This window comes from Eleutherodactylus coqui, chromosome 5, assembly GCF_035609145.1.
Source record: "Eleutherodactylus coqui strain aEleCoq1 chromosome 5, aEleCoq1.hap1, whole genome shotgun sequence".
Taxonomy (NCBI): Eukaryota; Metazoa; Chordata; class Amphibia; order Anura; family Eleutherodactylidae; genus Eleutherodactylus; species Eleutherodactylus coqui.
This window is the reverse complement of record NC_089841.1, coordinates 5,380,902-5,407,903: the sequence shown is the minus strand read 5'-3', so window position 1 is coordinate 5,407,903 and position 27,002 is coordinate 5,380,902. Positions and strand designations below refer to the sequence as shown.

Sequence of the window (27,002 nt, the reverse complement as noted above, 5' to 3'; positions counted from 1 at the left end):
GTTTGAGGGTAAAGACAGCGGTAGGAGGATGTTGGCGCGCCGGCTGTTCCCGCCAATATTCGTCCGGTGCAGTGCAGAGGGACTCCGGGGAAAGCTGGGCTCCTCAGCACGAGCCAGCAGCCGCAGCTGAGTTAGGGCAGTGTCTGTGTCCGGTCCGGTAAGCAATTTAAGGGTGAGCGGCCAGGATAATTACAGGATTTCGGGATCCCCTGGGGCGCTTCACTCAGGTGCGACCGTCCATCTTGTTCGCTGGCCACGCCCCCTACGCCGCGCCTTTTGGTTACACAGAACATCCAAAAAGCTCTACCAAAGGATGGGAAAGGATACAGGTAATCTGGTCTGTTGGCGCGCTCTATGGTCACATGACTACCGGGCTGATCGGTGCCGTCACGGCAAAAACGGGGAATTACAGAGAATTGTGAAGAAACCACAAATAAATAGAAATATCCCCATTTGTTTATTCTCTTGGGACATTTCACAACACGAGAAACAGCTGATGTGACGCTTCTCCCCAGAGCTTCTCCATAGAGACCGGACACAAGAGCTGACAATTCATGTCCTAGCGTGCTGCCATTACATCCATGGATAGATTTCATTTCTACGAGCGGGGCTCCCCATCGCCTCTCCTGCGCAGCTCATGGTCTGCATCCAGGAACAGGCGGCAGGTCAGGTGACCATCCTTGCTGATGGACTCCTATTCTTTCTCTAATATGGGTCTGATCAGGCGCCGCTGATCTCTAGTCTTCCTTTACTGTGCGGCCCCTGAGCCATCATCCGTCCTTCTGCCTCCCGACTCCTTGTGGTTCCTTGTTGTAATTTACATTTTCTGCGGTTTTCTGCTTCTTGTCGTCTTCTTCCTCTTCCTGCCAGATGGTCAGAACGTTATTTTGTCATTTTCTATAAATTGCCATAAAAAAGTAGTAAACCGCAGAAAACCCGAGCGCCGTGTCCAGTGCTATCTGTCTCTTCTCAGACGGAGGCCTAATCACATGGGGGGCGCAATTTCAGATCCATCCAGAAGATTCTTAACATGGAAGAGGAATTTTTCGGGGCACTTTTGTCAGTTTTCTGGCTTAAAAAAAGTAGTAACTTTGGACACAGCTATTTTGCGCCAAAATGTGAAACTTTTTCCAATTTTGCAGCTTGCTTGTCATGTTTTACAAAAGTGGGTGGAGCTTATTGGGACAAGAAGTGACCTCTCAATCCCTGACAGTTTTACCATAATTTACGACGCAGCATAAGCTGGCATAGCGCCCAAATGCTCCAGATCATAGATGTGATTTTTTTTTCTACACAGACTGACAAAAGATGCCTCAGATTTGCTGCTCCTTTCTCCGAGGCGCATTAGATTAAAACGGACGTATAAACTGCTTCTTTTACTGAATCTCAGCCCAGTTATTGCCTCTACAATCAATTATCTAAGCCCTTCTCAGTTACAGACACTTACAGTAATACATTTTATTGGGATGGGATTTAATGGGCCACCATTGACAGACTAACACAAACCTCTGACTCCACGGGAATTGATGTGAGCCCCAGTTCAGGAGGAGAGGCGATGGTCTCAGGCTCGCTGAGCCACAACTGGTTGTGAGAGAGCGGAAATTAGTGGGTTAAATAAACCCGCAGCGGTCTAAAGTCGGCACAGGAGCAAATTTTCCTGATGGGTGAGAATGCAGGACTTAAAGACTAGAGACGTATATAAACTGCGTCCTCCCGCTATATGCCGGTATATACCAGATCAGATGGAACAACCCGGGTCCAGTAACTATATACCTCCTAATCACAGGTGCAACTAATCTATAGCTCCTGCTTGAATAGATCAACAGGTGATGCAAGGTGCTGAGATACCTTGTTTATGGGGTGATACAAGGTGCTGAGATACCTTGTTTATGGGGTGATGCAAGGTGCTGAGATGACCTGTTTATGGGGTGATGCAAGGTGCTGAGATACCTTGTTTATGGGATGATGCAAGGTGCTGAGATGACTTGTTTATGGGGTGATGCAAGGTGCTGAGATGACCTGTTTATGGGGTGATACAAGGTGCTGAGATGACTTGTTTATGGGGTGATACAAGGTGCTGAGATGACTTGTTTATGGGGTGATGCAAGGTGCTGAGATGACTTGTTTATGGGGTGATAGAAGGTGCTAAGATGACTTGTTTATGGGGTGATGCAAGGTTCTGGTTATGGGGTGATGCAAGGGTCTGGTTATGGGGTGATGCAAGGGTCTGAGATCACTTGTTTATGGGGTGATGCAAGGTGCTGAGATACCTTGTTTATGGGGTGATGCAAGGTGCTGAGATGACTTGTTTATGGGGTGATAGAAGGTGCTAAGATGACTTGTTTATGAGGTGATGCAAGGTGCTAAGATGACCTGTTTATGGGGTGATGCAAGGTGCTGAGATGACTTGTTTATGGGGTGATACAAGGTGCTGAGATGACTTGTTTATGGGGTGATGCAAGGTGCTAAGATGCCTTGTTTATGGGGTGATGCAAGGTGCTGAGATGCCTTGTTTATGGAGTGATGAAAGGTTATGTTTATGGGGTGATGCAAGGTGCTAAGATGACCTGTTTATGGGGTGATGCAAGGTGCTAAGATGCCTTGTTTATGGGGTGATGCAAGGTGCTAAGATGCCTTGTTTATGGGGTGATGCAAGGTACTGAGATGACCTGTTTATGGGGTGATGAAGGGTTATGTTTATGGGGTGATGCAAGGTGCTAAGATGACCTGTTTATGGGGTGATGCAAGGTTCGACGTGCTTCCATGTCAGATTATGGACATTTGATCAGGAACCTATCACATCACTATTAGCAGTGTCACTACTAGATAGTGGATCTTGCATGGGTTAGTAAACTGAACGAGGTAGAAGGTACAGAACCTTGCATCACCCCATAAACAAGGTATCTCAGCATTTTGCATCACCCCATAAACAAGGTATTTCAGCACCTTGCATCACCCCATAAACAAGTTATTCCAGCACCTTACATCACCCCATAAACAAGTCATCTCAGCACCTTGCATCACCCCATAAACAAGGTATCTCAGCATTTTGCATCACCCCATAAACAAGTCATCTCAGCACCTTACATCACCCCATAAACAAGTTATCTTAGCACCTTGCATCACCCCATAAACAGAACCTTGCATCACCCCATAAACAAGTCAGCTCAGCACCTTGCATCACTCCATAAACAGAACCTTGCATCACCCCATAAACAAGTCATCTCAGCACCTTACATCACCCCATAAACAAGTAATCTCAGCACCTTGCATCACCCCATAAACAAGTCATTCCAGCACCTTACATCACCCCATAAACCAGTCATCTCAGCACCTTGTATCACCCCATAAACAAGTCAGCTCAGCACCTTGCATCACTCCATAAACATAACCCTTCATCACCCCATAAACAAGTCATCTCAGCACCTTGCATCACCCCATAAACAAGTCATCTCAGCACCTTGCATCACCCCATAAACAAGTCATCTCAGCACCTTGCATCACCCCATAAACAAGGTATCTCAGCACCTTGCATCACCCCATAAACAAGTCATCTCAGCACCTTGCATCACCCCATAAACAAGTCATCTCAGCACCTTACATCACCCCATAAACAAGTCATCTCAGCACCTTGCATCACCCCATAAACAAGTCATCTCAGCACCTTGCATCACCCCATAAACAAGTCATCTCAGCATCACCTTTTGAACTATTCAAGCAGGAGCCATAAATTAGTTGCACTTGAACTTGCACCTGTGATTAGGAGGTATATAGTTACTGGACCCGGGTTTTTCCATCTGATCTGGTATATACCGGCATATAGTGGGAGGACGCAGTTTATATACATTGTATACAACACTGCATTCCCTATGGTGTGTTCACATGTCCGTGTTTTACAGGTGTGTGCCTGCAAAGATATGACATGCGTGCACCATAGGGAACACACGCATTGTTTTCAATGGAACCGCGGCTGCAGCTCCCGCTTGCTCCATTGAAAACAATGGTCTGCCGGCCCCCTGCATTCTTTTTCAGGGAAGGGCTTTACATATAAGGGCCTTACATATAAGCCCTGCGCTGAAAAAGAAACATTATTAGTGTAAAAAAAAAAATATATAAAATATACTTACCTGCCCGCCACTGGTGTTACCCCCGCGGGGATGAAGAACACATCTGTTGAATGCAGCAGATGTTTCCTTCTTCCCTGCTAGTAAAAAGAATTCCCTGCTGCTACATCTGCCACATCTGTGACAAATGCAGCAGAGGAATTCTTCAATTCTCTACCGCAGCTGTCACACATGTCAGCTGCGACAGATGTTTCTGCTGCCAGCGATTGATTTCAGGGAAGGGCTTTAAATATAAGGTGCTCAGCCAATCACAGGCAGCTCTCGCCCATAATTCATTCGGGGAGAGCTGCCTGTGATTGTCTGAGCACCTCAGCCAATTGCATTCAGCTCTTTCAGCAGGCGGGGATTTTAAATCCCCACCTGCTGATATATCAGGATCACAGTGCAGGGGACAGCAGGAGAAGACGCGGCTGAGCCCCCGGCAGCTGAAGGGAGGTGAGTATCTATTTTTTTTTTGCTTTTTAAACCCTTATTACTTGATTTTCAGGGAAGGGCTTATATTTAAAGCCCTTCCCTGAAATCAATTGCCAGCAGCAGAATCCTCTACCGCAGCTGACATGTGTGACAGCTGCGGTAGAGAATTGAAGAATTCCTCTGCCGCATCTGTCACAGATTTGGCAGATGTAGCAGCAGGGAATTCTATTAACTAGCGTGGGACACAGCAGCGGTGGAGAGGTAAGTAATTTTTTTTTACACTGAAATTTTTTTTTTTCCAGGAAGGGCTTATGTGTTAAGCCCTTCCCTGAAAAAGAAAGCAGGGGGCCGGCAGACCATTGTTTTCAATGGAGCAACCGGGAGCTGCAGCCGCGGCTCCATTAAAAACACTGCACGGACCTGCATTCACGCGGGTTTTTGCCCTTACATGGGTGTGCACCTATGTACGCGCAAAAACACGCTCATGTGAAGCCATCCTAAGTCCTGCATTGTCAACGATCAGGAATATTTACCCCTGTTCTGGCTCTAGACCGCTGCGGGTTAATTTAACCCACTAATTTCCGCTCTCTTATAAGCAGTTGTGGTTCAGGGAGCCTGAGCCCATCGCCTCTCCTCCTGAACGGGGGCGCACATCAATCCCAGCCCAGTGGAGTCAGAGATTTTTGTGGCTTTGTAGTTTTGTGTTAGTCTGTTTATGTTATGCCTCTAGTTTATAATGAGTTGCTCAATAAAGATGATTATTTTAAGTGTCTATAGCGGTGAAGGTCTATTTCAAGAATTGGTTCAACAGCGTGACCGCCAAGAACAGATCCTATGGTATTTGTACAATCTGAGCACTTGTCTGAGCTCCATGTCTAGTGATGCAGCGGTACCTCAGTCCTCGCAGAGGACAAAACCCCAGCTCCACCACCACAGTCATGTTCAGCGGGTAGATCCGGCCCTTGATTATCTATTCCCCCCACATTATGAGGGAGATCCTGGACAATGCCGTGGATTTGTGAATTGGTGCTCACTAAACTTCAAGCTGTTATCTCACCTGTTCCCAACTGACTACGCTAAAATGGCTTTCATGATCTCTCACCTTTCCGGACAGGCGTTGGCCTTGGTGAACCCCCTTCTGGGAGAGAGATGATCCTGTGGTCAATAATCTAAGTATTGTTCTGGAGATGTTCTGAAGCATTCGATGAGCCTGGTCCTACTACTTCGTCTTCCTCCTCCCTGTTATGTCTACGCCAGGGTAGTCTCCCTGTGGGATAGTACTCCATTCATTTCCGAACCTTGTCCTCGGAGTTGGGCTGGAACAACGGGGCCCTAGTAGCGGTGTTTTGGAAGGGTCTGGCAGGTCACATTAAGGGCAACTGGCAAGTTGTGAAATTCCATTTTCCCTGGACGCCATGATTGCTCTGGCTACAAGAATAGATCTGCGTTTTCAGGAGAGGAGCAAAGAGGTTGCCCAGGAGAAGAGGTCTAACCGACTGGCACCCAGATTTTAAATGCCACTTTTTCCTTCCCCGATTACCCCTTCGCCTAGTGATCCAGAGCCCATGCAGATTTAATGTCTTAAGCTATCAGAGGAGAAGTACATACTCGGATGTGCCAATAATTTGTGTTTGGTCAGGGATCAGCTGCCAGCCACACCGGGAGTAGCCTAAAGCCAAACTGGTTGATGGGTCCAGTGGCTCCACAGTCCATGTCCATGACAGAAAGAAGTCCTGCATAGTTCGACATGGCAAACTTTCACATCACACAATGCCCTTTTGCATTAAGCCACTCCTATTGTGCACTATGGAGCAAGAAAACATCTTGATTACCCTGAGGGGCTTCTAAAATTGTTGATCCAGTTATGTAATTTATCTACTGGAATGCCCTTGTGGTTTGAAGTTCTCAGGCCGGACGATCAACGCATTAAGGATAGGAGCAAACAAACCGCTCAAATATCCAGAAGGGGTTCACATAGCCCAGCGTTTCAAGGCACTTTCTGAACCACCACAACAGGGGCCCCTCCGAAATGTGCTTAACTCCACTAGAGAAGATCCCTCAAGGGGAATTTTCCAGACTTGGAATAAAACAGATGTTTTGGATCTCCAGGTTGAACACCTCTACACCCAACGACCTCAATGAGGGGTGCGGTGAGGACCTGGCAGAGGGAACCTGTTTTATTAAGTCTTTTTAAACATGAACTTTCACTTTTACATTTTATAGACTTTGTTAACATCTTTACTCAGATTTGTATTTATTTTTAATTTAAGTAATGTCTTTCCTGTATGCACCTTGTTAATCCGCCCCACCTCAGAAGACCCCCATGTGTAAACATGCATCCCTTTTCATTTTGAAAAACCCATTTTATCATCTGGTTTTTAATAGAGATGAGCGAGCACCAAAATGCTCGGGTGTTCGTTGCTTGAGTCGAACTTTCCGCGATGCTCGAGGGTTCTTTTCGAGTAACGAACCCCATTTAAGTCAATGGGCGACTCGAGCATTTTTGTATATCGCCGATGCTTGCTAAGGTTTTCATTTGTGCAAATCTTCAAAACCTACGAAAGTGATGAAAACGACACAGATACGGATAGGGCAGGCGAGGGGCTACATGTTGGGCTGCATCTTAGGTTCCCAGGTCTCACTATTAAGCCAAAATAGCAGCAAGAGTGAGAAACCCCCCCCCCCCCCAAACAATTTTTACTTGGACAAACCCTCATTAGCAAGACACATCTTAGCTAAGCTCCACACTACCTCCAAACAAGAACAAGCACTGCCTGGGGGACACACCGCTGCCACTTCTCCTGTGTTACATGCTGCCCAAACCCCCCCCCCCCCCCCCCACAACCCTGCATCCGCAGCACACACAAAAGTGTCCCTGGGCAGCCTTCAGCTGCCCTCATGCCACACGCTGGCCTCATAGCCACACCATTCTCATGTCTTTTTATAAGTGCGTCTGCGATGAAGAGGAACCAGAGGCACACACTGCAGAGGGTTGGCAGAGCCAGGCAGCGACCCTCTTTAAAAGGGGCGGGGCGATAGACCACAATGCTGTAGAGAATCAAAGAGAAATTGACGTTCGATCTTCATTCCAATCCTGTGCCACCTCTGTCAGGAGCTGCAAACGTGGGCATGAGTTACATAGCTATGGGGAATCCATGTGCCCACACAGTATTCATTCTGTCTAGGTGTCGGATAGCTCAATCGACACTGCAAGGGGAAAGCCATCTGCACTCTGCCCCCTACCCAAGTCAGTCAGTGTCTTTGTGCCAGAGAGGTCAAACACTGCGATGGGAAGTCTGTGTGCACCAACAGCATAGGTGGGTCCTAGGCAACCCAAGACATGAACAATAAATATATCAGAGCGGCCAAACATGGCAGACTTGCACCGCGCCGACGACATAGGCCTCGGGCCACAGCTTCAGCAATCGTAGGCAGAAAGCGGACTTTCACTGCACCCAGGACATAGGCCTCTGCACAAACCCTCAGCAATCGCGGGCCTACAGCGGACTCCAATGCTAGCGTAGCTGTGCACGTCTCATTAGCGCTGTATTGCTCCTCTAGTTTGTCCCATTGCAGTGCCCCCCGGATAGCTGAGCTAACGTGAGATAAAGTACAGGTTGGCTTCGGCCCACTGCATGCCTCAGTCAGACTGGCCTTTTTTCATAGTCAGAGGCAGACTTCCGCTCTGGGAAGTATGTGTGGACCCACAGCATGGGTGGGTCCCAGGAAGCCACCAACGGTACATACATAAATCCCATTGCAGTGCCCCCAATAGTTGAGCTAACGTCAGATAAGATACAGGAGGGCTTCGGCCAACACTGCATGCCCGAGTCAGACTGGGTTTTTTTTAATTAATAGTCACAGGCAGGTACAACTCCGCTCAGGGAAGTCTGTGCGCACCCACAGCATGGGAGGGTCCCAGAAAGCCACCGACGGTACATAAATAAATCCCATTGCAGTGCCCGGACAGCTGAGCTAACGTCAGATAAAATACAGGTGAGCTTCGGCCCACACTGCATGCCCCAGTCAGACTGGGTTTTTTTAGAAAATGTCACAGGCAGGGACAACTCCCCTATGGGAATTCCGTGTGCACCCACAGCATGGGTGGCTCCCCGGACCCCACCGACGGTACATAAATACATCCCATTGCAGTGCCCTGCACAGCTGAGCTAACGTCAGATTAAATACAGGTGGGCTTTGGCCCACACTGCATGCCCCAGTCAGACTCGGTTTTTTTATAAATAGTCACAGACAGGTACATCTCCGCAATGGGAATTCCGTGTCCACCCACAGCATGGGTGGGTCCCAGGAAGCCACCGACGGTACATAAATAAATCCCATTTCAGTGCCCCGGACAGCTGAGCTAAGGTCAGATTAAATGCAGGTGGGCTTCAGCCCACACTGCATGCCCCAGTCAGTTTTTTTTTTATTAATAGTCACAGGCAGGTACAACTCAGCTATGGGAATTCTGTGTGCACCCACAGCATGGGTGGCTCCCTAGAACCCACCGACGGTACATTACTGAATCCCAATACATGATGTGCATTGCTGACCCTCTGACCCCCATCGGGAGGAGGTGGCATTACAAGGCCAAGACAGCATGACCAGGACCCACTATAGTCTTGGTGGGAACCATGTTAGCGGGCCCAGGTTCAGGCTGGGTTCTGGGCCTCCACCGTGGATTTTGCCTCCATGGGCAAAATCAAACCTTCAGATCCGCCTAAGAGCCACTGGACAAAAGTAAAGCCACAGAATCCAAGCGGAAGCAACAACAGCTATGTGGAAAAGCTAGTATTTTCTGAGACAAGAGGGGCATTTGATAGCAATAAAACGGATATTCTAGGAACTTAAAGTCTGAACTCCTCATCTCAATCAGAAATATGGAAAGGCTTCATTCATATGTTTTCTGTTGACCATTGCAAAGTGTTAGCAATGCAAGTTTCTGGCTATACCACTCATCTTTGTCAGGAATTACCAAAGATGATCACAAGTAAAGGCCTCTTCAATCAGTCCAAAATCAGTCCGGGAGTATGTGGCTCTCAGCTGGCCTGCTTCCAATAAGGATATGTGCCTGCTGATACTCTGTCACCGCGATAGGAAAACATAGTGCACCCATACTATGCACTGACTCCTGTAATATTACTGTTGCAAAGGTATAAGCTGACCCCACTAACAGTTATGTTGCAGAAGAAGTCTAGGCAGACCCCAGTAACATTTCTGTAGCAGAAGTATAGACAGACCCCAGTAACATTTCAGTAGTAACACTATAGACAGACCCCTGTAACGTTTCCGTTGCAGCAGTATAGGCATAGCCCAGTATTAGTAACATTTCATTTGCAGCATTATAGACAGACCCCAGTAACATTTCAGTAGCAGCAGCGTAGGCAGAGCCCAGTAACATTTGAGTAGTAACAGCATAGACAGACCCCAGTAACATTTCAGTAGCAGCAGTATAAACAGACCCCAGTAACATTTAATTTACAGCAGTTTAGACAGACCCCAGTAACATTTCATTTACAGCAGTATAGACAGACCACAGTAAGTAACATTTCGTTTGCAGCAGTATAGACAGAACCCAGTAACATTTCATTTGCAGCAGTATAGACAGACCCCAGTAAGTAACATTTCATTTGCAGCAGTATAGACAGAACCCAGTAACATTTGAGTAGTAGTAACAGTATAGACAGACCCCAGAAACATTTCATTTGCAGCAGTATAGACAGATCCCTGTAACATTTCATTTGCAGCAGTATAAATAGACCCCAGTAACATTTCATTTACAGCAGTATAGGCAGAACCCAGTAACATTTCATTTACAGCAGTATAGACTGACCCCAGTAACATTTCAGTTGCAGCAGAATAGACAGACCCCTGTAACATTTCAGTAGCAGCAGCGTAGGCAGAGCCCAGTAAGATTTCGGTAGTAACAGTATAGACAGACCCCTGTAACATTTCAGTAGCAGCAGCGTAGGCAGAACCCAGTAACATTTCATGTGCAGCAGTATAGACAGACCCCAGTAACATTTCATTTACAGCAGTATAGACAGACCCCAGTAAGTAACTTTTCATTTGCAGCAGTATAGACAGACCCCAGTAAGTAACATTTCATTTGCAGCAGTATAGACAGAACCCAGTAACATTTGAGTAGTAGTAACAGTATAGACAAACCCCAGAAACATTTCATTTGCAGCAGAATAGACAGACCCATGTAACATTTCAGTAGCAGCAGCATAGGCAGAGCCCAGTAACATTTCATGTGCAGCAGTATAGACAGACCCCAGTAACATTTCATTTACATCAGTATAGACAGACACCAGTAACATTTCAGTAGTAACAGTATAGACTGACCCCAGTAACATTTCATTTGCAGCAGTATACACAGACCCCAATAATGTTTCAGTAGCAACAGTATAGATAGACCCCTGTAACATTTTCGTAGCTGCAGTATAGCCATAGCCCAGTATTAGTAACATTTCATTTGCAGCAGTATACACAGACCCCAGTAACATGTCGGTAGTAACAATATAGACAGACCCCAGTAACATTTCATTTACATCAGTATAGACAGACCCCAGTAACATTTCATTTGCAGCAGTATAGACAGACCCCAGTAACATCTGAGTAGTACTAGGAACAGTATAGACAGACCCCTGTAACATTTCCGTAGCAACAGTATAGACAGACCCCAGTAACATTTCATTGGCAGCAGTATACACAGACCCCAGTAACATTTCTGTAGCAGCAGTGTAGGCAGACCCCTGTAACATTTCAGGAGCAGAAGTATAGGCAGACCGAAGTAACATTTCTGTTGCAGAAGTATAGGCAGACGCCCGTAGCATTACTGTGGCAGAAGTATAGGCAGACAGACCCGGGTGACATTTCTGTAGCAAGAGTGTAGGCCAACCTCTGACACATTGGTGTACCATGAGTGTAGGCGAAAACCAGAAAAATTACTTGGATTACAGTATAGGCGAGGGCCCAAAAAATTGCTGTACCAACAGCACAAATGTACCCCAGAAAAATTGCTCAACCGAGAGGGTAGGTGAAACCCATTAATATTTTAGCTTACTGTATCTTAATTTGTAACAGAGCCTGGAGGCAGCCCTGTTAAAAAAAATTGGTTCATGTTGAAGTTTCAATGCTTCAGTTAGAAAAGTCGAAATATTGTTAGACAAAAGTTATATGAGCCTTTTGGGCTGCAGAAAAATTGGCAGTTCAGCATGATGACAGGATGTTTCAGGAGGAGGAGGACTAATATCATAGACAGATTGACAAAGGTAAATGTCCCTTTTTTACGGTGATAGAAAAGAGTGCTTTTATCTGCGGTTGCAGCGAAAAGATTGTTTAGGTACCGCTGCTCTCTGCTGGTGGAGAAGAGAAGTCTGGGGAAATCCAGGCTTTGTTCATCGTTATGAGTGTAAGCATGTCGGCACTGTCAGTTGACAGGCGGGTACGCTTATCCGTGAAGATTCCCCCAGCTGCACTAAACACCCTCTCTGACAAGACGCTAGCGGCAGGGCAAGCAAGCACCTCCAGGGCATACAGCGCGAGTTCGTGCCACGTGTCCAGCTTCGACACCCAGTAGTTGTACGGAGCAGAGGCGTCACGGAGGACGGTCGTACGATCGGCTACGTACTCCCTCACCATCTTTTTACAGTGCTCCCTCCGACTCAGCCTTGACTGGAGAGTGGTGACACAGTCTTGCTGGGGAGCCATAAAGCTGGCAAAGGCCTTGGAGAGTGTTCCCTTGCCTGCGCTGAACATGCTGCCTGATCTCCGCGTCTCATCTGCTACTTGGCCCTCGGAACTGCGCCTTCTGCCACTAGCGCTGTTAGATGGGAAGTTTAGCATCAGTTTGTCCACCAGGGCCCTGTGGTATAGCGTCACTCTCAAACCCCTTTCCTCTTTGGAGTGAGAGTGGAAAGGTTTTCCTTATACCGTGGGTAGAGCAGTGTGTACACCCAGTAATCCATAGTGGCCAGAATGCGTCTAACGCGAGGGTCACGAGAAAGGCATCCTAACATGAAGTCAGCCATGTGTGCCAGGGTACCTGTATGCAACACATCGCTGTCCTCACTAGGAAGATCACTTTCTGGATCCTCCTCCTCCAAATGCTCCAACTCCTCCTCCACAGGCCATACACGCTGAACAGATGAGAGGCAAGCAGGATGGGTACCCTCTGCAGTGGGCCCAGCTGTCTCCTCCCCCTCCTCCTCCCCTGCCTCCGCCTCCAAACCGCGCTGAGATATACACATCAGGGTGCTCTGACTATCCAGTGACATACTGTCTTCCCCCATCTCCTGTTTCGACCGCAAAGCGCCAGCATTTATGCTTTGCAGGGCATTTCTCACCAGGCATAGCAGAGGAATGGTGACGCTAATAATTGCAGCATCGCCGCTCACCATCTGGGTAAACTCCTCAAAGTTTCCAAGGACCTGGCAGATGTCTGCCATCCAGGCCCACTCCTCTGTAAAGAATTGAGGAGGCTGACTCCCACTATGCCGCCCATGTTGGAGTTGGTATTCCACTATAGCTCTACGCTGCTCACAGAGCCTGGCCAACATGTGGAGCGTAGAGTTCCACCATGTGGGCACGTCGCAAAGCGGTCGGTGCACTGGCAGATTAAAGCGATGTTGTAGGGTCCGCAGGGTGGCAGCGTCCCTGTTGGACTTGCGGAAATGTGTGCTGACCCGCTGCACCTTGCCGAGGAGGTCTGACAAGTGTGGGTAGCTTTTCAGAAACCGCTGAACCACCAAATTAAAGATGTGGGCCAGGCATGGCACGTGCGTGAGGCTGCCGAGCTGCAGAGCCGCCACCAGGTTACGGCCGTTGTCACACACGACCATGCCCGGTTGGAGGCTCAGCGGCGAAAGCCAGTGGTCGGTTTGCTTTGTCAGACCCTGCAGCAGTCCGTGGGCCATGTGCCTCTTATCTCCTAAGCTGAGTAGTTTCAGCACGGCCTGTTGATGCTTGCCCACCGCTGTGCTGCCACGCCGCGCGACACTGACTGCTGGCGACGTGCTTCTGCTGACACATCTTGATTGCGAGACAGAGGTTGCGTAGGAGGAGGAGGAGGGTGGTTTAGTGGAGGAAGCATACACCGCCGCAGATACCCGCACCGAGCTGGGGCCCGCAATTCTGGGGGTGGGTAGGACGTGAGCGGTCCCAGGCTCTGACTTGGTCCCAGCCTCCACTAAATTCACCCAATGTGCCGTCAGGGAGATATAGTGGCCCTGCCCGCCTGTGCTTGTCCACGTGTCTGTTGTTAAGTGGACCTTGGCAGTAACCGCGTTGGTGAGGGCGCGTACAATGTTGCGGGAGACGTGGTCGTGCAGGGCTGGGACGGCACATCGGGAAAAGTAGTGGCGACTGGGAACCGAGTAGTGCGGGGACGCTGCCGCCATCATTTTTTGAAAAAGCCTCCGTTTCCACAAGCCTATACGACAGCATCTCCAGGCTGATGAATTTGGCTATGTGCACGTTTAACGCTTGAGCATGTGGGTGCGTGGCGGCGTACTTGCGCTTGAGCTCAAACAGTTGCGCTAGCGACGGCCGGACGCTGCGCTGAGAGACATTGCTGGATGGGGCCGAGGACAGCGGAGGTGAGTGTGTGGGTGCAGACCGGGAGACGGTCGTGCCTATGTCATGAGAGGGGGGTTGGATCTCAGTGGCAGGTTGGGGCACAGGGGGAGAGGCAGTGGTGCAAACCGGAGGCGGTGAGCGGCCTTCGTCCCACCTTGTGGGGTGCTTGGCCATCATATGCCTGCGCATGCTGGTGGTGGTGAGCTGGTGGTGGTGGCTCCCCAGCTTATCTTGGCACAACAAACCTTGCACACCACAGTTCGTCGGTCATCTGCACTCTCAGTGAAAAACTGCCACACCTTTGAGCACCTCGGCCTCTGCAGGGTGGCATGGCGCGAGGGGGCGCTTTGGGAAACAGTTGGTGGATTATGCGGTCTGGCCCTGCCTCTACCCCTGGCCACCGCACTGCCTCTTCCAACCTGCCCTGCTGCTGCACTTGCCTCCCCCTCTGAAGACCTGTCCTCAGTAGGCTTAGCAAACCAGGTGGGGTCAGTCACCTCATCGTCCAGCTGTTCTTCCTCCGAATCCTCTGTGCGCTCCTCCCTCGGACTTACTGAAATTACTACTACCTCACTGATAGACAACTGTGTCTCATCGTCATCGTCCTCCTCACCCACTGAAAGCTCTTGAGACAGTTGCCGGAAGTCCCCAGCCTGATCCCCCGGACCCTGGGAACTTTCCAAAGGTTGGGCATCGGTCACGACAAACTCCTCCAGTGGGAGAGGAACCATTGCTGCCCAATCTGGGCAGGGGCCCGAGAACAGTTCCTGGGAGTCTGCCTGCTCCTCAGAATGTGTCATTTTCTTGGGGTGAGGAGGCTGGGAGGAAGGAGGAGCAGCAGCCAGATGATTCACAGTTGCAGCTGTGGACGGCGTAGAAGACTGGGTGGTCGATAGATTGCTGGATGCACTTTCTGCCATCCACGACAGGATCTGCTCACACTGCTCAGTTTCTAATAAAGATCTACCGCGTGGACCCATTAATTGTGATATGGAGCTGGGGACCCCAGAAACTTGCCTCTCTCCTAATCCCGCAGCAGTCAGCTGCGATACACCTGGACCAGGAGCTCGGCCTGTGCCCACACCCTGACTTGGGCCTCCGCGTCCTCGCCCGCGTCCACGTCCTATAGGCCTACCCCTACCCCTCAGTATGGTGTATTACGAGTAGAGCAGAAACTGAACACTGTAATTAAATGTGCCGCTTATTGGCCTGTGGTTGGAGGCTGACTTCACTTATGGAACGCACAGCCGAGCCAGGAAACAATTATGCGCAAGCCTGTAGTGAGACCTAGGTGCGTATGACTGAGCTATTGGAATTCACAGGGCAGAACCAGTCAAGTGGCCAAAGGCCAGTGGTAGGCCTTAAGTATTTTGCTTCAATTTTTTAAAATGGTGAGGTGAAAAACCAGACAGACACTGTATGCAGCGTATATATGTATACTCTTTCCCTCTGGCGGGATGACGGCGATCATGTAACGGACACAGCAGAGCCAGGAAACAATTATGCGCAAGCCTGCTGTAACGCTTAGCTGGGTAATAATGAGCGACTACTACCCCCAGCAGACAAGCAGTAAACTGTACACAGTCACAGGCTTGGCTGGGTATTAATTAGCGACTACTACCCCCAGCAGACATGCAGTAAACTGAAGACGGTCACAGGCAGCCCAAATATAGTATTTTTTTCCAATTTTTGGGAAAAAGCCCACTGCCTATATAGCCTGTATATGGATTTCCCTGTTGGAGGATGACTGTGGTTATTGAAAGCACAGTGCAGCCAGAAAAAATTACGCGCAAGGCTGGGTATTAATGAGCGACTACTAGTACCCCCAGCAGACACGCAGTAAACTGAAGACAGTCACAGGCAGCCCAAATATAGTATTTTTTTCCCAATTTTTGGGAAAAAGCCCACTGCCTATATAGCCTGTATATGGATTTCCCTGTTGGAGGATGACTGTGGTTATTGAAAGCACAGTGCAGCCAGAAAAAATTATGCGCAAGGCTGGGTATTAATGAGCGACTACTAGTACCCCCAGCAGACACGCAGTAAACTGAAGACGGTCACAGGCAGCCCAAATATAGTATTTTTTCCCAATTTTTAGGAAAAAGCCCACTGCCTATATAGCCTGTATATGGATTTCCCTGTTGGAGGATGACTGTGGTCATTGAAAGCACAGTGCAGCCAGAAAAAATTACGCGCAAGTCTGGGTATTAATGAGCGACTACTAGTACCCCCAGCAGACACGCAGTAAACTGAAGACGGTCACAGGCAGCCCAAATATAGTATTTTTTCCCAATTTTGGGGGAAAAGCCCACTGCCTATATAGCCTATATATGGATTTCCCTGTTGGAGGATGACTGTGGTTATTGAAAGCACAGTGCAGCCAGAAAAAAATTATGCGCAAGGCTGGGTATTAATGAGCGACTTCTAGTACCCCCAGCAGACACGCAGTAAACTGAAGACGGTCACAGGCAGGCCAAATATAGTATTTTTTTCCAATTTTTGGGAAAAAGCCCACTGCCTCTGATATACACTGTATATGGATTTCCCTGTTGGAGGATGACTGTGGTTATTGAAAGCACAGTGCAGCCAGAAAAAATTATGCGCAAGGCTGGGTATTAATGGGCGACTACTAGTACCTCCAGCAGACACGCAGTAAACTGAAGACGGTCACAGGCAGCCCAAATATAGTATTTTTTTTCCAATTTTTGGGAAAAAGCCCACTGCCTATATAGCCTGTATATGGATTTCCCTGTACCACTGCCCCTGCCTCACCAGTACTGCCCCTATATTCAGTAAAATGACTGCAGACTGAGGACGCTATGGTCTGCACGCCCGATATACAAAAAAAAAAAAAATCTTGTAAAACTGCTAAAAGCAGCCTCAACAGTACTGCACACGGTCTGTCGCAAAAGTCTGATATTTCCCTCAGCCACCGCTATCTTATCAGGGTCGTCATAGATAAGACCCAAAGTAGCAAAAAAGTTATCCACTGAGGTCAGGGCCTCAGACGTCGGGGGTAATGAAAAAGCCCACGCTTGTGGTGCCCCCTGCAGTCTGGATATTACAATGCCCACCCTCTGGGCGTCTTCCCCTGAAGAGCTACGACGCAGTCAAAAATAGAGCTTACAGGCCTCTCGAAAGGATCCGAATTTCTGCCTATCACCAGGAAAACGGTCAGGTAACTCAATTTTTTGTTCCTTGCTGGGAACCTGCAGCACAAGTTGTTGCTGTTTGATCTCAGCGACCTCGGCAGCCAGCGTGCCGATCTGGTGCGACAAACCTCAAGGGGATTCATGTTAACTGCACAGAATCTCCCTGAGTAGGTAAGGGCTGATCAATCTGTTGCATCCTCCGGACGTGCAACCTCAAAAACACAAACAAAAAGGCACAACTGTGCAGAGAAAACATAAAACTATGGGGAATTCTCTCCCTATAGTCCCCTAACCTGGGAGGGGGCCCTGCCTGCTCAGCAGACCGACCGCACTGATAAATGCGAGCCCGCACGCATACCTCGGCCACTGACACATCCCTATCAGAGAGCCCTAGCACAGAAGAAAGGCGATACAGAAAACTAAATGAAACAGAAAAGAACTTAGCTAGCATGGAGAGCTTCAGCCAAGGTGTATTCCTCTGTCGCTGTCCAAAGGCAACTGAAGTATTGACCAGCACAGGAGATAATGCTGGCACTGTTTAAGTAGGAGCCAGGCTACTCAGCACCAGGTGCTGACTGACCTTACTCCTGCAACTACCACACCCCTCAGCTCCAGGAGAAGCAAGGGCACACCCAAAACCTGCTCTGGCCTGCAAGCAAGGTGCAGGCCTGAGAACGGCTGCAACAACAGCTTTCATGTTACCTCAGCAGTATAATATATAACATCAAATCACAGCGCAGCTTTCATGTTACCTCAGTATAATTTATAACAACCAATCACAGCGCAGCTTTCATGTTACCTCAGTATAATATATAACAACCAATCACAGCGCAGCTTTCATGTTACCTCAGTATAATATATAACAACCAATCACAGCGCAGCTTTCATGTTACCTCAGTATAATATATAACAACCAATCACAGTGCAGCTTTCATGTTACCTCAGTATAATATAAAACACCCAATCACAGCGCAGCCTTCATGTTACCTCAGTATAATATATAACAACCAATCACAGCACAGCTTTCATGTTACCTCAGTATAATATATAACAACCAATCACAGCACAGCTTTCATGTTACCTAAGCAGTATAATATATAACAACCAATCACAGCGCAGCTTTCATGTTACCTCAGCAGTATAATATATAACAACCAATCACAGCGCAGCTTTCATGTTACCTCAGTATAATATACTCGCTAAGGTTTTCATTTGTGAAAATCTGTAAAACCCAAGAAAGTGATGGAAACGACACAGATACGGATAGGGCAGGCGAGGGGCAACATGCTGGGCTGCGTTTCAGCACCACACTACCTCCAACCAAGCACAATCACTGCCTGCGGGTCACACCGCTGCCTCTTCTCCTGGGTTACATGCTGCCCAACCCACACACACACACACACACACACACACACACACATGCCCCAATGTCCATAGCGCACACCAAAGTGTCCCTGCGCAGCCTTCAGCTGCCCTCATGCCACACGCTGGCCTCATAGCCACACCACCCTCATGTCTTTTTATAAGTGCGTCTGCCATGAGGAGGAACCGGAGGCACACACTGCAGAGGGTTGGCAGAGCCAGGCAGCGACCCTCTTTAAAAGGGGCGGGGCGATAGCCCACAATGCTGTTGAGAATTAATGAGAAATTGACGTTCGATCTTCATTCCAATCCTGTGCCACCTCCATCAGGAGCTGCAAACGTGGGCATGAGTTACATAGCTATGGGGAATCCATGTGCCACACAGTATCCATTCTGTCTAGGTGTCAGATAGCTCAATCGACACTGCAAGGGGAAAGCCATCTGCACTCTGTCCCCTACCCAAGTCAGTCAGTGTCTTTGTGCCAGAGAGGTCAAACACCGCGATGGGAAGTCTGTGTGCACCAACAGCATAGGTGGGTCCTAGGCAACCCAAGACATAAACAATAAAGAAATCAGAGTGGCCAAACATGGCAGACTTACACTGCGCCGACGGCATAGGCCTCGGCCTACAGCTTCAGCAATCGTAGGCATGAAGCGGACTTCAATGCTAGTACACCTGTGAAGGTCTCAGTAAATCCGTTATGTTTTCTTTCACCGCTCCAAAGATTGGATTAGCCAGGAAAAAGTTCCACATGTTAGGACCGACAGCTCTCGGGGTCCCGGACACTGGCTCCGGGCGCGTGCTCCTGGGCTCAGGGAGCGGCGCCTGGGTGGTCAGTTGCTGGAGATGCGGCGATGCAGTCCACGTTGCCATGACATCCTGACTAGCAGCATCTGCACTTGCTGCTGGATGTCTGGGATCTGCACTTGCTGCCTTTTGCCTGGGTCTGGCTGCTGGCAGGCTCCCCACCCCAATTAGCTGCTGGGGTGGGAGTTCTGACAGCATGTAAACGTGCCTGTTTCTCTTCAGCGTCGCCAGTGTATGTTTGTCTCCAGGCTACACCCGCTTTTTCCTGATCTGATTTCCCGTTGTGACCCTCTGCTTTTGGACCTGACTCTGACTTCGCCTGATCCCGGGTACCGCGTATTCTCCTGTTTCCGACCCGGACTTCCTGACTTGCCTCTGTGTCTGTTTGTCTCGGTATTTGTTTGTAAGTCTGACCCCCTGCCCCTGCTTCCCTAGTGAGTATAGGGACCGTCGCCCAGTTGTCGCCCTGGGGCGTCACCCAGTTGTCGCCCTGGGGCGTAGCCCAGGGGGGCAAGTAGGTAGGGACAGGGGCTGCGGGTAGCTTTTAGGGACTTCCAGTACCCGAACCCCAGTTTCTGACACCACAGGCCCAACCTGGCGCAGTTGCAGTTCCCCCGGGACATTGGCCTCGGCCAACAGCTTCAGCAATCGTAGGCATGAAGCGGACTCCGATGCTAGTACACCTGTGAAGGTCTCATTAATGCAGTTACGCTCCTCTCCTGTGGCCCAAACGAGTTTCTCAAATAAATGTGGTAACACGAGAGAAAATACATGATGCACAATGCTGACCCCCTGACCCCAAGCAGGAGGAGGAGGTGGCCTCACAAGGCCCTGAAACCATGACCAGGACCCGCTGTAGCCTGTGCTGAAAGGATGTGAGCATGCCCTTGGCCAGGCTCGGTCCCAGCAAACACCTTGTGTGACCCAAGGTGCTGCGAGTGACATAGCAATGGGGAATCCATGTGTCCACACACTACTCATTCTGTTTGGGTGTCGGATACCTCATCAACAACACAAGGGGTAAACCATCTGCACTCTGCACCCTACCCGATTCTGTCAGTCTTTTGAGGACAGACAGGTAAAACACCGCTATGGGAAGTCTGTGTGCACCCACTGCATGGGTGGGCCCAAGTAACTTAAAGACAGTACACATAAAGAAATGATAGTGCCCAAACATGGCAGACTTTTACTGTGCCCAGGACATAGGCCTCTGCACAAACCCTCAGCAATCGTGGGCATAGAGCGGACTCCGATGCTAGCGTAGCTGTGAACATCTCATTAGCGCTGTATCGCTCCTCTTGTTTTTCCCAATGCAGTGCCCCGGATAGCTGTTGTAACATGCGAGAAAATGCATGTTGGCTTCTGCCCACACTCCATGCCCTAGTCAGTCTGTTTTTTTTTTGTTTTTTTTAAGTGCCAGGCAGGTACAACTCCGCTATGGGAAGTCTGTGTGCACCTACAGCATGGGTGGGTACCAGGAACCCAGAGAAGGTACATAAAGAAATCCCATTGCAGTGCCCCGGATAGCTGTGGTAATGTGAGAGAAAATACATGTTGGCTTCGGCCCACACTCCATACCCTAGTCAGTCAGTGTTTTTTGGGGGGGTCAGATAGGTAGAACACCGCGATGGGAAAACTTAGTGCACCCATAGTATGCACAGACCCCTGTAATATTCCTCTAGCAAAGGTATAAGCTGACCCCACTAACAGTTATGTTACAGAAGTCTAGGGAGACCCCAGTAACATTTCAGTAGTAACAGTATAGACAGACCCCAGTAACATTTCTGTAGCAGCAGTATAGGCAGACCCCTGTAACATTTCTGCAGCTGAGGTATAGGCAGACCCCTGTAACATTTCTGCAGCTGAAGTATAGGCAGACCCCTGTAACATTAATGCAGTTATGCTCCTCTCCTTTGGCCCAAACAAGTTTCTCAGATAACTGTGGTAACAGGAGAGAAAATACATGATGCGCATTGCTGACCCCCTGACCCCAAGCTGGAGGAGGAGGTGGCCTTACAAGGCCAAGAAACCATGACCAGGACCCGCTGTAGCCTTTGTTGAAAGGATGTGAGCGGGCCCTTGGCCAGGCTCGGTCCCAGCGAATACCTTGTGAGACCCAAGGTGTTGCAACTGACATAGCAATGGGCAGTCCATGTGTCCACACAGTATTCATTCTGTCTAGGTGTCAGATAGCTCTAGCGACACGGCAAGGGGAAAGGCATCTGCACTATGCACCCTACCCAAGTCAGTCAGTCAGTCACTTTGTGCAGGATAGGTAAATCACTGCTATGGGAAGTCTGTGTGCACCCACAGCATAGGCTAGTCGAAGGAACCCAAAGACAGCATTAAATATGAAGGAATCAGACTGCTCAAACATGGCAGACTTAAAGTGTGCTGAGGCCATAGGCCTCTGCCCACACCCTTAGCAATCGCAGGCATAGAGCGGACTCCAATGCTAGTACAGCAGTGAACGTCTCATTAATGCAGTTACGCTCCTCTCCTTTGGCCCAAATGAGTTTCTCAGATAACTGTGGTAACACGAGAGAAAATTCATGATGCGCATTGCTGATCCCCTGACCCCAAGCAGGAGGAGGAGGTGGCCTTACAAGGCCAAAAAACCATGACCAGGGCCCGCTGTAGCCTGTGTGGGAAAGATGTGAGCGGGCCCTTGGCCAGGCTCGGTCCTAGCAAACACCTTGTGAGACCCAAGGTGCCGCGACTGACATAGAAATGGGATGTCCATGTGCCCACACAGTATTCATTCTGTCTAGGTGTCGGATAGCTCTATCCACACCGCAAGGGGAAAGCCATCTGCGCTATACACCCTACCCAAGTCAGTCAGTGACTTTGTGCCGGACAGGTAAATCACCGCTATGGGAAGTCTTTGTGCACCCACAGCGTAGGCGAGCCGAAGGAACCCAAAGACAGTAATAAACATGAAGAAATGAGAGTACCCAAACATGCCAGACTTTCACTGTGCCGAGGACATAGGCCTCTGCATACACCCTCAGCAATCTTGGGCATAGAGCGGACTCCGATGCTAGTACAGCGGTGAGGGTCTCATCAGTGCAGTAACGCTCCTCTTCTTTGGCCCAAACCAGTGTCTCAGATAACTGTGGTAACACGGGAGAAAATACATGATGCCCAGTGCTGATCCCCTGACCCCAAGCAGGAGGAGGAGGTAGCATTACAAGCCCAAGACACCATGACCAGGACCCGCAATAGTCTGTGTGGGAAGCACATTAGCGTCAGGGTCAGGCTCAGTTCCAAGCCTACAGCTTTGTGACCCAAGGTGCCCTGAGTTACATAGCAACGGGAAATCCATGTGTCGCAACATAGATAGCTCAACACTGGAAGGGGCAGTCTTTGAGGTCCTTGGCCTAGCCTATGCTGTAAGTGCACAAATATGGTATTACACAGGAAGAAATCGGAGTGCCCAACCATGGGAGAGTTTTGCCCCGCCAAGCAACTTGGCCTCGGCCAGCAATTCTGGCCTAGTCAGTCACTGTATTATTTGTGCCACATAGGTAAAACACCGTGATGGGAAGACTTAGTGCACCCATAGTATAGACAGACCCCTGTAACATTCCTGTAGCAAAGGTATAAACAGACCCCAGGAACATTTCTGTAGCAGCAGTATAGGCAGACCCCTGTAACATTTTTGTAGCTGCAGTATAGGCCGACCCCAGTACCATTTCTGTAGTGGAAGTATAGGTAGACCCCAGTAACATTTCTCTAGCAGCAGTATACACAGACCACTGTAACATTTCAGTAGCAGCAGTATCAGAAGTCCCCTGTAACATTTTTGTAGCTGCAGTATAGGCAACCCCCAGTACCATTTCTGTAGAAGAAGTATAGGCAGACCCCTGTAACATTTCTGTAGCAGCAGTATCAGCAGACCCCTGTAACATTTCTGTAGCAGCAGTATTAGCAGACCCCTGTAACATTTATGTAGCAGAAGCATATGCAGACCCCAGTACCATTTTTGTAGCAGCAGTAGAGGCTGTGAGGAAGGAGGAGAAGCAGCCAGAGGATTCAGAGGTGCAGCAGTGGACTGCGTAGAAGACTGGGTGGCCGATACATTGCTGGATGCATTTTCTGCCATCCACGACAGGACCTCCTCACACTGCTCTGTTTGCAATAAAGGTCTACCACGTGGACCCATAAATTGTGATATGAAGCTGGGGACCCCAGAAACTTGCCTCTCTCCTAATCCCGCAGCAGCCGGCTGTGATACACCTGGACCAGGAACTCAGCCTGTGCCCACACCCTCACTTGGAACTCTGCATCCTTGCCCACGTCCACATCCTTGACCCCTACCCCTCAGCATGGTGGATTACGAATAGAGCAGACACAGACCGCTGTAAATAATTATGGAATTATATGCGTACACTTTCACGCAGAGAGCAGAATCGTAACGCTAACTCCAGGCAGAAAAAAATGGAAGGAAGGCCGCAAACAGGCCTAGCAATGCAATAGTGATGCACCAAAACTCCCAGCAGGCACCCAGTAAAATGCAGACGGTCAGAGGTAGCCCAACGAAGGAGCTTTTTGGGGTTTTTTTTAAAAAGAAGACAGGCTATATACTGTGTATATCACTTTCCCTCTATAAGTACCTGTGTTGGCCGTACGCTGAGCGTCAAATTCACTGCAGACACAGGCCGGTGTAAATAATCTTGGAATTATGTGCGTAGACTTTGTCGCTGAGAGCGGTATAGTAAGGCAAACTCCAGGCAGAAAAAAAGTCAGGAAGGCCGCAAACAGGCCTAAGTGCAATAGTGATGGACTAAAACTCCCATCAGACACCCAGTAAAATGCACACGGTCACAGGTAGCCCTAAGAAAGACCGTTGGGTTTCTTGTACACAAGATCCTACACTACCACATTCCCTACCTCAGCAACGCTGTCCCTATACTATACAGTACAGACTGCAGCCTGAGAACGCTATAGCTGTAATGGTCTGCACGCCCGAGCAAAACTGCTCCCAGCAGCCACAACAGTAATGCAGGCGGTCAGATGTGGCCCTAAGAAGGACCGTTGGGGTTCTTGTACACAGGATCCTACACTAACACTTTCCCTATAGCAGCAGCAGCACTGTCCCTGATCTCTCCCAGAGTGTGTCTGAAGCGAGCCGCGGGCGGCCCCACTTTAAATACTCGGGGTTCACTTGATTTCGCCAGCCACTCACTGCAGGGGGGTGGGATAGGGCTGGCACGTCACAGGAGGAAGTGGTAATGCCTTCCCCGCATGTCTATTGGCCAGAAAATGGCGCTAAACATGCAGGGAAGGAAATGGAATTGACTCGAGTACCGCGTGGTGCTCGCCTCGAGTAACGAGCATCTCGAGTACCCTAATACTCGAGCGAGCATCAAGCTCAGACCAGTGTGCTCGCTCATCTCTAATCACTAGTTAAGGATCCAACATTGCACATCGAACGGACATGGGAGCTTCCACTCTGATTCTTCTGTACATGTAGTTGTATAAAACAAGTATTACAGAGGTCATGGCTTTATTATAGAGGTGATCCCTTTTATTAGTCAAAGCCAGCTTTTGGCACACAGAGGCCCCTTCATCAGACAGAGAACAATGACTGGTTTGAGTCTTACGACTTCAGTAACAGTTTCCTGGCTCAGGATGTCTTATCATAAAAGAAAAAACAGGGGTCTGCTGCTCGGGACTCCTACCAGTCAGCTCTAGGAAGAGGCTGCAGACAAGGCACAGCGCCATGCGGCAGCAACTGATTTAGCAGCTGCGTTTTATCTACTTGAGGGCGAGCACCCACTGGCGTTTTTTTACCTGCGTTTTGCGTTTTTCCTGCACAGGCATAGAGATAACATGTGTTCCTGTCCACTGGCGTTTTTTTTGCGTTTGCGTTTTTAACATAGGAACTGTCAGTTGCATATGTGTCCTTATTTTTCTCCTAATGCACCCATGAATGTCAATGGAAATTAATGAAAACGCCGCGAAAACGCTGCGTTTTTTTCCCGCGGAAAACGCAATCGCCAGTGGGTGCTCGCCCTGAATGAGACTGCTGAGGTCACATGACAGAAGAACGTGATGATGCTAGTTCGAGAAGAGGTGGCAGCGCTCGGCTGAGGGCCGTGGTCACTTCGAACATCCGATTGGCAGGGTCCTGAGCTTCAGCCACCCACTGATTGGTTAGTGATGACCTGAGGAGGCGTCGTCAATATTTGAATCTGGCAGTTATTTTTATTGTAAAAAGCATGAAGGCACAACAGAAAACAGTCACAATTCTGCATGAGCAAACAATAACTAACGGGAGCATCAAAAAATAACCGCTACAAAAGGAAAATCCTTCCAGTCGGCCCAGTCTGCCCCATCACACAAATATGAAGAATAGCGCCTAACCAGAACTAAAACAGCTTTCACATCTGCAGCGGGGATTCCATTTTCTTGCTCCATTCAGGAAGCAGGAAAGGGGAATCTACTGGCCAAACGGGTCCATCTTACGACAGAACCGAACAAACCCAGTTGACTATCATGGGCTCCATTTGGTTTCTGCTCAGCCGTCTGGTATTTTGTGCCGGATCTGCAACAGTACTTCTGAACGGAGGTTCCAGCACAAATGTGAAGGCGGCCCAGTCTTTTTTTTTTTTTTTAAGCTGTTTTTCCAACTGCCCAGCTGATCCCATTTCAAGTGACCCTGAGAGCAGGTTATAGTATCCGGACCACGGGCAGCATGAACCCGGAACAGGTATGCCCATTCGGCCCATGTATGTTTTATTCCAAATGCTGCTTTGGTTCAGAAGAAGCCTGTTTAGAAGTTTGACTCTGCACCCATCTTGGATCTCTTGAGTAAAAGGAGTTTGCCGTGCCAACATCAAGAGTGACAACTCCTCTCCCTGCTTAGATATAAGGAGAGGACTGTCAGTATGGAGGGAGAGGGCTGTCAGCATGGAGGGAGAGGGCTGTCAGTATCGATGAAGTGGGCAGGGAGACCCGCCACACCCCACCCCTTTGACTTGAGAGCTCCAAGATCTCAGGTGAATCCAACTTCTAAGTGTGTTTTTTGTGAAACTCTGTTGATTTCAGAATACCGCATACAATGGTGCTTGAATGTTTGTGAACCCTTCAGCGCTTTCCCTATTCCCAGTTATATTTGACCTAAAACTACATCTGATTTTACCATAAATCCTAAACATAGATCAAGAGAACCAAACAAATGAGTCACAAATATTAGGCTTGTTCATTTATGTGCTAAGGAAAATGATCCAGAAATAAGTGAACCTTTACTTCCACTACCTGCTGTGACCCCCTTGTGCTGCAATAGCTGCATCTAAGCATATCCAGTAATTGTGGATTAGTCCTGCACATCAGCTCAGCCGCTCCTCCGTACAGATCGGCTTCAGCTCTGCTATGTTGGTGGGTTCCCTCCCATGGACTGCTTGTGTCGGGTTCTTCCAAAAAACTGTAACTTTATTCCCCTTTAACCATTCTTTTGTAGGAGGACTTGTGTGCTTCGGCTCGTTGTCTTGTGGATGGATGGGACCAAAATCTGTGGCACCCGACGGTGGTGGTATCGTGGTCTGTGCCCGTTTT

At 48.9% G+C, this 27,002-nt stretch overlaps 1 protein-coding gene across 1 annotated transcript in view; it reads right to left on the bottom strand.

The window, feature by feature from the left end:
* LOC136627222 (uncharacterized) overlaps positions 1-27,002 on the bottom strand; it is a 140,340-nt gene that overhangs the window by 51,958 nt on the left and 61,380 nt on the right. The gene's annotated exons all lie outside the window — the stretch shown is intronic.